We start from the raw sequence: 16,994 nt of genomic DNA, 5'->3' as shown, positions 1-16,994 counted from the left end.
AAGACATCGCTTGTAGTTATTTAGGTCTATTCTACTTACAAGTTCTTTATTTTCTGACAGGGACAATGCTGAAGGCATTATCCGTACATCTCTATGCTATACAGGGTGTTTCAAAACAACGCCCATAACGTTTGGGAGGTGATTCTTGACACCAAGATAAAACAACAAGTATAGACCAACCTGGGCGCACAAATGCTTCCTTTCGGAGTTACAGGCTGCCGAATATATATATATATATATATATATATATATATATATATATATATATATATATATATATAGATAGATAGATAGATAGATAGATAGATAGATAGATAGATAGATAGATAGATAGATAGATAGATAGATAGATAGATAGATAGATATGAACTTTGAAGGCATTTAGCTCCAAAACTATTGTACCTACCGTAGTCGGATCAAGACTTCCCTTAGGAACTAGTATGTGTCCTATCCAAAAGTCCATGTATGAGAATCCTAAGATACTCACGCAACAATTTTATATAGAGAGTTTGGCTACGGCATATAATCTGAAGTACTCACCAACTACCTCTATAAAAATTATTGCGGAACTACCGCAGGATTCTGAAATATGTATATTTGGACCACAAAAGTGGGTCCTGTACGAAGCTCTACGGCGCCATCATCATTGGTTAGCATCCCATGAACCGGTTCTAAAACAACCAAGACCAGCATTGCATCGGAAGAAAGTCCTCCTGTATGTTTGGTGGACTGCTCGTCCATAGGAACTGCTACCAGCTGGTTAGAGATCAATGCACAGTCTATCAATAGCTGAGCCGCGTTCAAGAATAACTCAAAACTCTGGAGCCAGCACTTCTGAATCGCAGAGGGGTTCTCCTGTTACAGGACAATACTAAGCACCACATGGCTAGGAAAACATTATTGCATCCGCCATACTTCCCAGACACTGCACCATCCGATCATTACTTGTTCCTTTCCTTGGACAATCACCTTTGAGGACGTCAGTTCAAATCCCTAGTAGATGTGCAAATTGCACTTGATGCTTTCTTCGCTTCACGGTCCACCAAGTTCTACCGCAATGGAACCCATGGCCTTCCAGAACGTTGTTAGGAGGTCGTGGATGCTGATGGGGACTATTTTTGATCTTCTAGGTACGTCTTAGGTGACATATCGATGTTCGAAGGTGGTGGGTGACAAAGCGATAGAACTTTCTTGGTTACCTTATAATTAGAGATTATATAATTTATAGCTGTAGGAAATTCTCAACTATAGTGTGTTTGTAATCGGCAATTCGTTTAAATTTTATTTTTGTACCTTTTTCTGAACTAAACGACCAGAAAATCTTACATTCGACGACCAGAAGAACAGTCTTCAAAAGCACTTCTGTTCCTCGAACTACAGTTTGAAAAATGCTGCTTTAGAGTTTCTTAAGTATACTTTTAGATACGTCTCATACAGGCTTGATACAATACAAATTATTTTCTTTATATATCTACATTAAAGGAAAACGTGTCTCCAAGATGATGAGTAAAATACCACAAACACATGAAACGAAGCAACTTTTGCTCTCGTGTTTCCACTCCATCTTGTTTCTTTATAGAAGTTATTTGATGGAAATGTTGTAAGTGATTTTTGCATGTATATGGAATGGAATTCGTTTGAACTGCTAACTGGCAACCTTGTCTTTTTTTCTTTTCTTTCAGCGGCATAAGCGAATATTGCAGGTTAACCACCTTACATGTTCAACGACTGGCATAACGGTAATTAACGAAGACCTTGCTCAGGGCTCGAACACTATTCCCACGGTCCATATGTTGTTTACAACGTCTAGTCTATCAGCCTTCGCGGCACGATTTCTCCCTGTGTCCTTTTTTACTTTTTTCTTTAACTCTTTTGAAAACTTCTTTGCTCGTTTGTTTGTACTACAGAATAAAGACGTTTTACCATCAATGCGCATTTTCATTTCACTCAATTATGAAGTACTACTTTTATATACATATATGTTTGTTTTTTTTTTTTAAAAATAGTAATTAAGTTTTCTTTCTTTTTTTTTCAAGTCCATTTTGAATCAGTTAATTATAGTTTTCAAGTTTTAACTTCGCTGCTTAATTGTTTTTACTAATAATAACTCAATGATAATAAACGTCTAAATTGATAACACTAAATGTACGTTTTTAAGAAAAGTAATAGGCCTAATTACTGTGTAAGTAGATTTGGTGACACTAAGATAACTTCATTTTGCCTCCTCTATAGCGGTCTTTAACCACTTTCTAAACTGTTAATAACCAATGCAGCTAAGAGTGGCCCTTTTGATCTAAACCCCAGCAGAAAGGTACAAAATTGCCTAACCTACAGAGGCACTTTAAGAGATTAGAACGCATATGGTGAACTGATCATCATAATCATAAATAATATACATATATTACGTTTACTGGCAGCAGCTGATGAAACTCCGATAAAATACGACCTCACTTAGCCTTGATGTAAGAGTTATTCATCAACCATAGTCATCATTTTTTTATTATATCAAATTTTCTATTACATTACTTTACAATACCCGGGACGAAAATTTTATTTTACTTTTTATTTTATTTTTATTTTATTTTTTGGGCGAAAATATGCAGTTTTAGGAAATTAAAAACTAAAAGGAGAAAATTGGGTGCATCTTTTTGTAGAAAACAAAGTAAACTTTCGTTAAATACAGATTTTTAAAATTCCTGTATTTAGGCTTTATTAGGCTGTATTACGACAATTACACAGAATTTGAAATAGAATAAAGACATCAAGTTTTTCCACCATTTTAAACATTTTTAACATTTTTCCAGTACAGTACACATACTGTAGTCAGGAAACGTGTTTTGTAATACTATACGCTATGTATTACAACACAATAGACTCCTTCACCCGCTTAAAACCACGATTTTGCTGTTATTCCTTCTAATCCAAATAATTACGTAATCCAGACAGGGTTCAGTCCCAATTAGTTCGGATTAGCGGAACTCCACTGTACAGCTCTGAAATTAAGTATAGAGATGTACTCTCAATGACAGTATACATATAATTTCCGATGACAGTACACATATAGTTTATCGTTTTATCGCAGAATTAATTATTTACAAATAATTTAAAGAAAGTCTGCTGTTTACTCAGATTCCGGCAGAAAAATCTGACGGTTTTCAAATCAAATTGTGCCCAGACTGATTGTCTCACATGTGATGTTTTATTTCCCAATTAAACTCAAAATTATTTTGCTTATAACAATTAGTTATGAAACATACCGTACACCTACGTTACTGAAAATTACATTTTAACTTTCTTTTTAGATGTTATTCCATGTTTGAGAGCTGTATTCACAACTGGCATAACTGAAAGCTTTGCTTTGTCTTTTTCTTTTTCTTTCTTTTTTTTTAAAAAAAAAAGAAAGATAAATTCTGCCCTGACGTAATCTTGAGGTTGACTGTGACATTGTAGTCAGCTGAAATTATTTCACTTGACATGAAGCGTTTGTCAGCAAAATGTCGAGCATTCACCGTGGAAACGTTTTAAAAAGAAAGAAGAAAACAATGAGTAAATGATTGTTAATCAGAGCACATTTCGTGCTTAAATCTCATAAATCCAAATTGAGATTTATTTGTTTACTGCTAATTTCAAATTCTAAAAATGTCTTTTACAACTTGTTACGAGTGAAGTCGGACTTGATTTATTTAATTATAAGGATTCAGACTCATAACGATGCCAAAACACTATTAATTTTAAACGTCTAAAAAAGAAAACTCCGAATCTCCTTAAATAATAAGTTGAGCTTAAGATGGTGATAAATTCAAAGTTTTAGAATATTCAGTGTTTAGAATTCATTCATATTCACTTTTATTTACGTCTTCATTAATGAAAGCGTACAAAACAACGGGATATTAGCGCATTGTTCCTACTCCTTGCGATAAATATTACTTAACATTTCATTGATCCATTTAGTTTTTTTTTTAAGAAAAATTTCAAAAAAGGTAAAACGAAATAAGACAGTCTCTTAGCAAAGCACAATTTTCGATATTTTAATAAAAACGTCGTGCTTTGCTCAGAGACCGCGTTATTTCTATTTTGAATCCCAAGCAAAGCAAACATCAACCAGAAAAGAAAAAAGGGTGAGAAAAGTATGATTTTACTTACTTCTGTTTGATTACCACTAACATTTTACGAAAATCTAGTTTTAATCTATGAATTCCATTTACGAACAAACCATCAATTGTAGTTTTTTTAATTATTATTTTAGCACTTTCATCAAATTAACTTAATTAGCTCTACGAATAATAATAATAATAATAATAATAATAATAATAATAATAATAATAATAATAATAATAATAATAATAATAATAATAATAATAATAATAATAATGTGATTTTTCATCCTCCTTATCTCTCCCTCTAAAAAGAAATAAGTAAAACTGTATCTTCGAAAATAAATACAATGAAAGTACAAGAAGTGTTAGTTGTACACTCTTTGAAACAAATGCCTTTCTTACCTCATGCTCTCAGGAACGGACACACGCTCGTGCTGGTGTGAGCAGCTCCTTCAGCAATGTTTCTGAAAAATAAAAAATAAATAAATATACATTTTAAAAATGTAAATAAAATCGCAGTATGATCCGTTGCTGAACAAGGATGTTAAATTCCAATAAATAAATAAATTTAGTTCAATATTCCATGTTTTAGCCTTATATAAGCTGAAAAAGACGAAAAAGATTATTATAAGTGAATGGTTATGAAAGAAAAATGTGTGATGAGAAACTGGTAGAGAGCAGGAAAAACTAATCTCATTTACTAAACACTGTTCACTAGGGTGACACACTGAGACGTTTGCAATTTATAAACAAATTTAGAAGTACAAAAATTACATAGTAATCATTATCAGTAATCGGAAAATCCATTTTATATATGGATTTTCCACCTTCAAATAGTTCTCACAATCACTACATTACAGGATTATACTGCAAATTCTTTGTATCACATCATTTACTCGAAATGCTCCGGGCGCCTCAGTCTGTGCACTAAAAAAATCTGAAAAGAAACAGACTAAATGAAAGCTTCAATTGTATCACACATTCACATTCGCTGTCTTGTCTTAAATGACAAATGAAAACCTTGATTCTTTTCTTTTCTTTCCTACTTCTTTTTAAACAGAAAATAAAATGCACACAATTATTTTATTCAAGGATTTTTCCTCCATTAGAAAACGTACCCCTATAGCTATTCATGCAACTTTGCGTGTGAAGAAAAAGGGAAAAGTGCGAGCTAATAAAAAAGTTAGATATTTTAGAAATGCATACTAATCACGAAATTACATTATATTCCTTTAAAGAAAAAAGGAAAAATTGAAATGGTGACTGATTGGTGACCAAACAAAATGGTGATTAACGACCAGAAGTTCTCTTTCCACTGAAGTCCTTCGCAGGCGTCACCCTCTAGTAGAAGTACGCACCATCCACACATCATTCTTTTATCAAAAGATACTGCTTTGTTCTCTGAAAATGAAAGCAAGAGCACCGATTTCTCTGTAACTTTGGGGGTGGGAGGAATTCAGCTGTGTTTGTTTGCAGAAGGCATATATAAGGATTTAAAGACAAATTGAATTCAAATTATGCCAAATATTGTATATTTATGAGTATACAATGCGGGGAACCCACGTGAGAATTGGGGACCCAGGATCCCCGGCCGCCAAGATCGGCACCCTTGAATGAAAGTATCGTGTTAATTTAGGCTATTTATGCATTTTTAAAATAAATTTTCAACAGATATAACCAGCAAAGAAAATTTTCACTTGGATCATTAATAATCAGCCAACAACTACTATTGGGAGAGATGATGAAATCGATTACGATTAACATCTAAAGATAAGGAGCAAGAACTCAGGAAGACCTGAATCCAAGATGCCTAACTAGCGAATTCGAACGCGGGCAACAAGAACGCCCACGATATAGGAATGAAAGACAAAGATTTGCAGCTTTAACAATTTCGCGCAAATAATATAATTTATAATTCTGTTTAACAACCTCTGGAGCAAATCCCGAGGAGATTAGGGGGACAGATCTCCTCCAATCTTGGAACTGGGGAAACTGCCCCCCAATAATCAGATTTGAAATATTGTAATGTGCTTTTTGGGAAAGAAATGTGATTATTTATATCCGATTGCTACAAAGGAAAGTGAGATGAAATTGATGTCCCCCCAGAATGAGTCTCAAATTAGCCCGCCTTCCAATGTAGATGACAACTCTGCTCCCCTGATTCCCAATAACATTGTTTATCAACTTCATTAATATTTTAAAAATCTCTTTAATATATATATGGGAACGGTCTAATCCCCCTCCACCAATGTTGAAGATAGGTTTGCGCTGTTATCAATACCCAGTTAAACTATCCGTATAATAATTACAATATTTCCTCAAAAGTACTATAAATAAATAAACTTCGATTCCAAGCTCTTTATGACTATGTAACATGATACATCGATTTCTTCACTTTTTTAAATAATAGCGGCGTAGCGAGGTTTACTTTTTAGGGGAATTCGTTATTTTGATGCATTATTCTTAAACCATTATTACACTATTTATTTTAGCGCATTATTCTGTTTATTCAGAAAAAGTGACTCTTGCACTATAGCTTTCATGAACACTACGCCCCTGAAAGATATAAATATTATAGCAAATTTTGAAAAAAACCTTTACATTAAACACAGCTGATATAATTATGGTGCAAATATTATGTGTATAGACTTTCTTGAGTTCTTCCGTTTCCCTCTGCTTTATAATTTCACAAGCTCTTCGATTATAGATTCAAGTTCATTTACTATACAGTCGCATCTTAAAACGGAAATTTATTTTCACTTTCGCGCTTAAATCATACAACAAACTATTTTATACTAAGTCTGCCTAATGAAAATTGTTCAAACAAAAGCAAGGATGCACATTACATAATGAATCGAAAGTCCATATTTTATTTTCATTCAGCATAATATTAAATTAATGTTCATATATATACACATATATACATATACATATATACATATATATACATACATTTTATCCAACTGAACGTGCCGTTTGAATGAGGAAAACCGAAAACGATAAAAAAATTTATAAGGGGGATATACCAATGATCCACTCTGTATTTCCACATTAGCAACGCCTTTATTACATACTTACGTGAAACCGTATGATTAAGATGAAGGACTTTAATATGGATGTCCCGATTCGACTTGAGTGTGGACATCAAATTCTCAGTGTTGCTACAGCATTGCGAGACAATTGAGGAGGTATATTCAAGAAATAACGATAAATACTACAAATAATAGGAAAGAAAGTCTCTGTCCTAACCACACATCATGCGATAACAGGTCATTTTGCAGACCAGAACTTTTCATTAGGTGTAACGCATGGTTGTTTATAATAATAATAATAATAATAATAATAATAATAATAATAATAATAATAATAATAATAATAATAATAATAATAATAATAAACATTATGTTTTCAACATCAGTTCACTAGTAGGGATGCATTCGAGTCGAGTCGAGTCGAGATTTAAGCCTGTCTCGACTCGTCTCGAGAAAATGTTGTCTCGACTCGACAGTCTCTGTCTCGACTCGACTCGAATTCGAGTCGAGACGTCTCGAAATTCGAGTCGAGACAAAATGTACGAGTTAAAATATACGCACACATCAGCCAGACCATCATGACTACCTACCTAATTGTCAGTATGTTGACTTTTGGCATGGATAAAAACGGCGACATGTCTTGGCATACACGCAATGATCCTTGATAGGTCGCTGGAGAGAGCTGGCACCACATGTGCTCACTCAGTCACCTAATTCCCGTAAATTCCGGGAAGGGGGGCGATGTGTTCTGACGTCACGTTCAATCACATCCCACAAGGGACATCATTCAAATGTCCGGCTCCAATTTCAATGAAACATTTTTTGCTGATAGAAGGCATGTATGCATCATTACTTGTGATGACAAATTTTTGCCATGGTGCATGTTTTCTATTTTTTTTAATAACTTTTAAGAGTTGTGATGTGGTTATTAGAGATTACCACAGAAGTCCCTTACTACCCTTTGTAAACGGAGCGTTAATGAAGAAAAGTGAAGAAAAACTATGTGGATACATATAAGTCCTGGGGGGAAGTCGTATGGTAGATATGACCTTGATGGCAGCCATCTTGAAATCCGCCATTTTGAATTAAGGTCAAGTTTTCAAAATGGGAATAGGGTAATATGATACATAATTTCGGGCTAGAATTTAATTAGAAAAATAATGGTGAGATTAGTTTTAAGATATACCCATTTGAGGGAAAGTTACCGGCATATTAATTGTTTTTACTTACTGTGTGCGTAAGACCCTTCTTACTTTCGTCTCAAGACCTGTAAATCGATCGCAACGGCAGAGCCCGGTTTCGCACTAGTGTTTAGAAATCTTTAAACTCACTTGAGGCAATATTTGTGGATTATTGTATTGTATTTTGCCTTTAATTAAATTTGAACCCACTTCATGATCTTGTGTAAAGTATCACTAAAAGAGAATTTCTGTTTTTATGGAGAACGTAAGCATAGCAATTATAAAAGGTGAGTAAGGTGCATATGTATTTATAAGAAAGTTTATTTTACGAGTCTTTTGTGGTTCCGCCAACCTATTCTTTAGTTGTTTTTTTTTTTCAAAATACTCATATCTCATAAATAAAAGAGCTATTATAAAATGTATTACTATATTCTTTAATACTTATAAAATTTTATTTATTGTAAAAGCACTGGCGAGATATTTCTTATCGCCCACTAAAATTATGGTGGAGCTCCTTCGTGGCTAACGGTTAGCATACTTGCCTTTGGCGTGGGAAACCTGGGCTTGATTCCCGGTGGGAGTTCATGAGGTTCGGATTCCACGTTAATCAGTAGGTCCACGTCTCACATAGCCTCGCTGCTGAACGGGACGTTAAAATAAGAATCAATTCAACTCAAAATTAGGGTTTTGACTTTATTATGATGTCATTAGTTTAAACGCCCAACTGCCCAGTAATTATAAACATTGACTACATTATAAAATTGTAATTTGTGACGATTAAAATATCAGAAATTAAAGATTATTCTTTGGGTTTTGGAACATTTTGAAAAACGTGAAAAACTGGTACTGCACCGATACAACACACCTTTTGGATTTGTCATTGTGTAAAGTGATACAAACTAAAGAAGAATTACAACTTTATGAAATTGTATTAGGACTTATTATTTAGAAATAAACACCAAATAAGTGTAATAGTTCATATCCGTATCAAATACCAAGTTTATGATGAATCAACTACACAAAGTAGGATCCAAAAACGCTCATTGCAATTTGTTCCATCCTTCAGTCGAACCAGGAACTGAAACATAAAGAGTGACATTTTCATTTTAAAGATACTTTGTCCAGCTAAGTATTGTGAAGGTTTATGCCAGTAGAAGGAATTGCATTCCATTATACAAGCGCAATTTCACAACTTTATGTACACATTACTAAATATTGAACACCCTTGTCCATATGATTAGCGTACGCGTCTTTGGTGCGGGAGACCTAGGTTCGATTTCCGATGGGAACTCCTGTGGTTCTGAACCCACGTTAATTTGTAAGTTCACGTCTCATATAGCCTTGATGCTGAAAGGGACACTAAACTCTAATCTAATACTAAATACAAATATTTAAAGAAAAATGATGATGCACCAAGATGACGTGAATTTGGCTATCAAATCCATTTTGTATTTTCAGTTATTTTCTAGTAGTATTTTTTCTAGGCATCCTTTCAAAAGACAGTGATGCAAATTTCGTAACTGCGAATTCCTGTTAGAAGCCAAGAAATTATCCGATTAGATGCAAAATTTCCCGTCCACTAAAATAGATACCGTAAATTTACAATATCTAACAATAAATAATTTTGAAAGATATCGCTTTCGAGGGAAAAAATGAAGTGAAATTTTTGAGTTTTACGTCCCACGGTTATGCCGGTTAGGCTAAAGGAGAGGGGTGATGATGAGAAATTAGTGAAATCGTGGAATGAAGAAAGTGGGAGGAACGGAAGAACCCCGAGGAAACCCACGCACACGGTGTTTGTCCACCACAAAGTTCACTTGGTACGAGCTGGGATCGAACCAGGGTGCCCAAGCACCAGAGGTGAACGATCTACCACTGAGCCACCGCGGCCCCGCTTTAGAGGGGCCATGACGTATAGTTGAACTCATTCTCGTAGTATGAAAGGCATTATTTATAATTATGCATGATAGGATCACAAACAAAATTTAAAAATATTATGTGCACTTTCTTTTAACAAACATTATATTATCTTTTATGGTGTGGAAGGGAATGTTATGTTCGAAAAAAAAAGTCCTTAACACGATTCTTGTTGCTATACACTGCATGTTTCTAGCCACAGAAAAGATGCAGCGATAGGTAGGCTATTTTTCAATTGCTTTACATTAGCTTGATGTTTCAAGTCTTTTGTTTCTGAAGTTCACTTTTACCACAAAAGAGCTCAATATTAACATGTCTTACATAGCTTTGGTTCGATTCTCAACACGGACTGCAACTACCCGTTAAATTGTGCATCCGAAAGGCACTCTTTGTTAAACCTCGCTTATTACCGCTCATCTTAATAATATATATAACTTCACCGCGAAGCAAATGTTGCATTTCTCTCTTTCATCCTAACACAAAACAAAACTAACCACAGCTGTGACACGAAGGAGCTATTTCAAAAAGAAACAAGCTGTGCTTCATAGAGATGTGTACCAAATGATAGAAGTATAAAGTATTGGTTTCTTTCCTGTTTATTGATATCAGTTGGTGTTCTTAATGAGTTTACTCATTAGTTTAGAAAGAGTATATATGGAATTTGGACATATGTTGTACGTATTCTCCTGAGAAATTGATGAGACCAGAAAAATTATAAGGACAGATGGAATAGGTTTAAGCGCATCTACGTGACTTTATCAAATATTTATTCTCCATAATGGTACCACGCGGAAAACTTGGTATAGGCCTACTTTTATCTTTGCCTCCCTCTGTTAGCTGTTTTGTATCATATATATCGGATGGTTTTGATATATCTTCTGATCATTAAAACAACAATGGTACCTGTGTGCGTGCAGAAATGCAAAAGCACAAGGTAACTTCCTATTTGTTTTGGAAACAACAAACCCATTTCACGTGTGCGAGAGAAATTGAGCACAGCGAGATCGGGTGTTTACTCACGGTCAGTTCGCAGCAGGAGTCCATGGTAAAAATTTGGCTATCTCGAAAACACTCGCAAAACCTTACAAATACAAAAGACTGCGCTTCAAAGAAAGTTTAGACACAGATGTTTCAATTTTCTTTTAGCATCGTTCTTCAGCAAAAGAGTCGGTTCATTGTATTCGAAAAAGAGATGGGAGAAAGGGTGAATTTATATTTTATGTGGGGGTAACGTTGTAAGTAGTATAAACAATACATACCGCTTCCGACTCTGTACGCATACACTAGCCGCGGAGTTCACACACACACACAGAATCAGAGTCCTCACACACCAAGGGTGAGAGCTGTGCCACTGAGTTACAGCGGCCACGGGGCTAGGTCGAGTCCACTTTACGTTCATAGTTTCTTAGTACATAAATGTTACGATTATGAAATAGATTTTCCTTAATGAGCTGCATAAAAACAAAAGCTTTCGAAATGCATTAAACAATTAGCTCGATTTGAGTGTGAACTTAAAGTAATATCAGAGTGTAAATACGGATACGCACCAAAGCTCGAAAACTTAATACACTATTTCTCCTATATAGTCAGCATGTATCAAGCAATCATTCAGCTTTCATTTGAGAGGATGGAAATCGAAGGCTCCTGAACAACTATGTTACTAATGTGCGGAATGTATTTATCTTACAGTGAACTGCTTTGATGCCAAGTGGCCTAACTCCAAAATTGAAATTTTCCAGGAGTGAAAGTTGAAGTTCAATATCTCATGAACAATCCATATTTCTTTTATGTTGGGAACCAAAACCATAACTACTGTATGTAGTTCATTGTTTTATAACTTAGTGTTTACAAAAATCCTTTTAAAAAATACCTATTCATAGAAGTGGATGGTACTTATCTGTACTAGTTCTTGGCATCCAAGCAGTCCATTTATTGTAATATTAGCTTAATATACCCATTCTTCGCGTGGGGGCTGTATTTGGAAGTCAACACCTGTGGAAGTATCACCATTCATTTCAGTGACCGCAAAAACTAAGGATTTGACACTAATATCAATCAATATGGGCTATTTATACATGTCTCGGTATTCCTCACCCGCTGACACCCGGCCCGCATACAGTAGTAGCTGAATTTGCAAGTCATCGCTGATGGAAGTGTCACCATTGATCTCAGCGACCGTGAAAACTATGGATTTGACACTAATGTCGATCAATTTGGATTACTTTTACTACATGTCTCGCTAAACGCCCCCCTGAGACCCCCTGGTTCCAATTTTGACAAAAACGCTTCGCCTTAGACTGGGACCCGGACCAAGTTATCCGTGATCAAAATTTGGTAACTCTCGGTCAACTTGTCTGGTCCCGAGGTCGGTCCGAGTAAACGTCCCCCCCGAGACCCCCCTGGTTCGAAATTAAAAAAAAAACGCTTCGTTTTGATCTGGGGCCTGGACTAAGGTACCCGTGACCAAATTTTGGGAACTCTCGGTCCACTCGTCTGGTCCCCAGGTCGCACAGACAGACAGACAAACACACAAACAAACTCTTTATTTTATTTATATTAGATAAGATATGCTATGTAAAATAGTCTCGTATCATAATATGTGATGTACAACAAATGTTACATTATATATTATCCGTAGCTCGTGATATGCTGCAACATATTAAAGCCTCAGAATAGTTGGGCAAGCGAATAATCCAGAAGTTCCGTAACCCTATTGCGTTCATGGGAACGAAAACACAACAATTATAACTATCCTAAATTACTATAGACTACCAACTGCTCATTCAGAGAATTTATGAAGTTTACTCTATCGCAATAGTTTTATACAAACTAGATTTAGACTACGGATAATAGTTTTATACAAACTAGATAATCAATTTTTATTATTATTATCATTATATTTATAGTACAACCAAATACAACGACATTAACTATTAGTTCTAATTAACTGAATTGAGCTGAAAATTAAATCTTGATCTTTAAAGATTAACTATTAATTTTATGCGTTCTGTACCTTTCTAAAGGAATAAAAGCTGGAATTGGTTTCAAGGCTGTTTCTGAGTGAATACTTTCTTCAAAATAATATTAAAAATTATAGAAAGATTTTCGAGACATTCGAGTCGAGTCGAGATTTTTAAGAGCCGTCTCGACTCGACTCGTGTCTCGACTCGAAAATTCGAGTCGAGAAATACGTTTGTCTCGACTCGTCTCGAATTTTACAAAGTGTGTCTCGACTCGAATCTCGACTCGAATTCGAGTCGAGTCGAGTCGAGATTCGAGACATGTCTCGACTCGAGCGCATCCCTATTCACTAAACTGGAAATCAAGAATTTCTGTGTATTGAAACGCTTTTCTTCTTTGTTACTATCTACAAACTACAATCCTCTCTCATTTCACCGCACTTTTTTTTTTTTTACCACATCTCTTTGTACATATTATCAATTCACTTTAATTTTACAACATACTGTGAACCCATTTATCATAGCTGTCGCCTCAAAATATCGACTTAATTCATAGTTCGGAACATCAATTGATTTTTTTCCTGAACGAAAATCTATTAAAAACAATGGTACATTTTACACAATTATTGTAGTACTAATGATTGAAGTTTTCCATAATCTGGGTCGTTTTGGGCTGCACTAATTCTCAGAATTGAAATTAAATACTTTTTTTTTTTTTTTTTAATACTGCTCTAGCGAAGAACTCCATTCTTCTTTTCATTCGTCAGATTACGAATCGTGTCGCAGCTGGGATAAAATCTTTCAGGAAGGTGTATCTGGCCCAAAGACCACAGTTTATCTCTGCTCTACACTAACTATTTTACACAATCTATAAATAAAAGTCTTACTACTTGGCATCATATTTTACTGGTACTTTCAAACTACTATTACCAACAATGTCAATAACGTAGCCATTATTTAGGAAAATCTTGTTTTCAGCAATTCATTTGTCAAAAATAGTGATTTAAAGATCTTTGAAACGCAAGAAATATCTTGAAACATTAATAATTTAGAGAGTAATACAATCATTTTAAAGAACAAAACTAGTAATTCATACTGCAGGCATATAACATTGTGCAATATTATAGTGGAAGTGTCTTATTTGTAAAAATAAAGTTGAGGTCAATCAACAAAATTAGCGCTGGAATATTCCTTTCCTTTCCCTGGTTAATAATCAAAATGCATTCGAGATGAAAGTAGCCCTAAGGTTCGGAATATTTTTTTCTCTCTCTCCTTCAATCTGTTTCAAGATTATTTTCAAGCAGCAAATACAAACTTTCTCTTGTACAAGGCTAGCTTTCACTAATTATAACATGTAAAACGATCTATCTTAATTATTTTATTTTTTAAATAAAAATGAACAAATTTGTTAATTTTAAGAACATTGACTCGTACAATATTTCTAAATTTATTCAGATGCTTTCTATTAACGAAGACTATTCATGCTGCAAGCGCATATACAGTATCTTCATCGAACAACGAAGATAAAACTTTGAGAAACTTACAAAATATTATTCACTTATAAGATTTAATGATATGCAGAGCAGAAACATTGTCAATAAAGAAAGTGCAGGGGAAAGGATTGAATGTTACTGAAATGAGAATGCTGTGCTACATGTGTACTATACAGAGTGACTCAAAAGTAGATATACATATCTGCATCAATCAAGTATGACACTTTAATTTATTAAGATAATGAATTTATTTGCTTTGGTTTGTTCCGAGCTTAAGGTATAAGTGAAAATAAACTAAGAACAGATAAGGAAGAAACTAAGTCAATACCTTTATGGATAACAATAAGTAAATTATATAAAATGCCATGAACCGGGACTGTATACCTATTTTGGGCCACCCCGTATTATAACAAGAAGAGACAGATAGAGGAACAACCAAGGTCGCAGAGATATCTAAGAAAATCCAAGAAAGAATACTGCAATGGTATGTACTCTAATGAGAAGAACAAACGACTATGTCGTTAAATGAGTTATGGCAATGGAAGTGGGAGGGAGGAGAAGTAGAGGCAGACCAAGAAGGAAATGGATTGATATGGTTAAGAGTTACTTCAGGGAGAAAGGTCTAATAGAGAAATAATTCCAAGATATAAATATACATAAGCTTGTCTGGGCTTCTTTGGCAATGCAGTTTATTAGATCCACGATGATTTTTCTGTCTTTGCCACTGCTCTAGATGTATTTAATTTATGTTTTTGATTATATTATTTTATATTCTTTAAGTTCTATTTTGATATGAGGAAATTAAGTTTGCAGCCATCTAATGCTTTAGTGTTTGATCCCATGCTAAATAGTTTTACATATTCAGCGCACAACCTCTTAAAATATGCATAACGACACTACTTCCATTAAATCTGATTTGATTCACCATATCCTTTCGATTTTCTTGAAAACTGAATATATATATTAAAAAAAAAAAAACTCAAGTAAAACTATAAGTCTGGCAACCCTGCCACGCGGCTGAGCTCACTTGTAAACATGGAAATTAGTTCGCAACTTTGCCGTACGCACAGATAAATCAAACTAGTTATACAAAAAATTCCTATCACTGAGAAAACTTTCAGGATTAAAGTAGCCGAAACTTAGTATTTTGTCAATATAGCACACCTAGCTCTCAGTCACTGCAACCGAATACCAACTGGCTAGTTCATTTTTACTCATTTAATCGAATAGTTGACTAATTCAACCGAGGGAATTAGTTAATCGATTACGTAAAGGCTATTAAAGAAACAAAATTGAACGGAACTAAAATGATCTAAATCCCTGACGCGCGGATCAGTAGGATAACCTTAAAATACTCGTCTACCAAACCGGTGATCTTTTATGCTCTTCTGGAAATGATGTTATTTCTTGCTTCTCTATTACGAATATAGTATTGGGTACACTTTGATCAGCTAGAGCTCTCCCAAACGGACCAATCTGGTTGAAACTTGCTACGTAGATTCCTTTCATGATGCTTCAGGGCCCTTTATACACCTGATCCAAAACCCACCGTTTTCAAGGGGTTTAAGTACCTGTGTGAATTCGTTAAAAATATTTTCGTTAATTTTCTGAATAACTAGTAGCCTAGAAACAGTTAAAAGAGCAAAATATGGTTTAACCGAGTACTACTCGGTTCCTAGTAACCCGGAGAATTTCTCGAGAAAGGATAGCACTAGCAACAGGGTCTTCATTTAACTCTCACTCAGCAAGCGAACAATTTTCTCAGAGTAATTTTGAAACAATATTTGAAGCTCTCATCACTGGATTAGTTAAGACACTATGTTGTTAATGTAATATTATTGCATTTCTTAATTGCGATGAGTAATTAGTTTGGTCTCTAATTCACATTATAGACATAGTATTTTATGAAAACAGCATAAATACCACAGATAGATTATATTGCAAATTGTAAATGGAATAAGTAGGTATAAGCGAAAAGGAGAAGAAACACCTGCTAACCTACACGTCAAGTTAACTTAGCTCGGTAAACAGGTTCCCCTATCAAGTTTTGCAACTAACCGACTAACACATGTCAAACAAAACTTAAGCCAATTTACCTTCTCTTCTTCCTCATCGTTCTTCTCGAGTTCTCCCCTGTGGTGCACCTCCTTTTTGACGTCACAAAATTATGGAGAGAAAAGAAAGCACAATATGCTTAGGTCGATAATCACGAAACAGGTTATTGTAGGTGGAGATGAGGCTGTACAATCTACCGTATGAATATATGTATCTTACGCTTCAAATTATCTACAGATGGACTGAACTAATAAATCAT

General features: G+C 34.6%; 1 protein-coding gene across 3 annotated transcripts in view; it reads right to left on the bottom strand.

Moving 5' to 3' along the window:
- The window catches only part of LOC145690190 (uncharacterized), a 313,493-nt gene that overhangs the window by 233,544 nt on the left and 62,955 nt on the right, over positions 1 to 16,994 (bottom strand). For all 3 annotated transcript variants that reach the window (XM_081764836.1, XM_081764845.1, XM_081764854.1), the window contains exon 2: positions 4,500 to 4,561. The gene's annotated coding sequence lies outside the window, so the exon portion shown is untranslated. The remainder of the gene's footprint in view (positions 1 to 4,499; positions 4,562 to 16,994) is intronic.

The sequence above is a fragment of the Thermobia domestica genome, chromosome 1, assembly GCF_964235325.1.
Source record: "Thermobia domestica chromosome 1, izTheDome1.hap1.1, whole genome shotgun sequence".
Classification (NCBI taxonomy): Eukaryota; Metazoa; Arthropoda; class Insecta; order Zygentoma; family Lepismatidae; genus Thermobia; species Thermobia domestica.
This window is presented reverse-complemented; position numbering and strand designations above follow the sequence as displayed.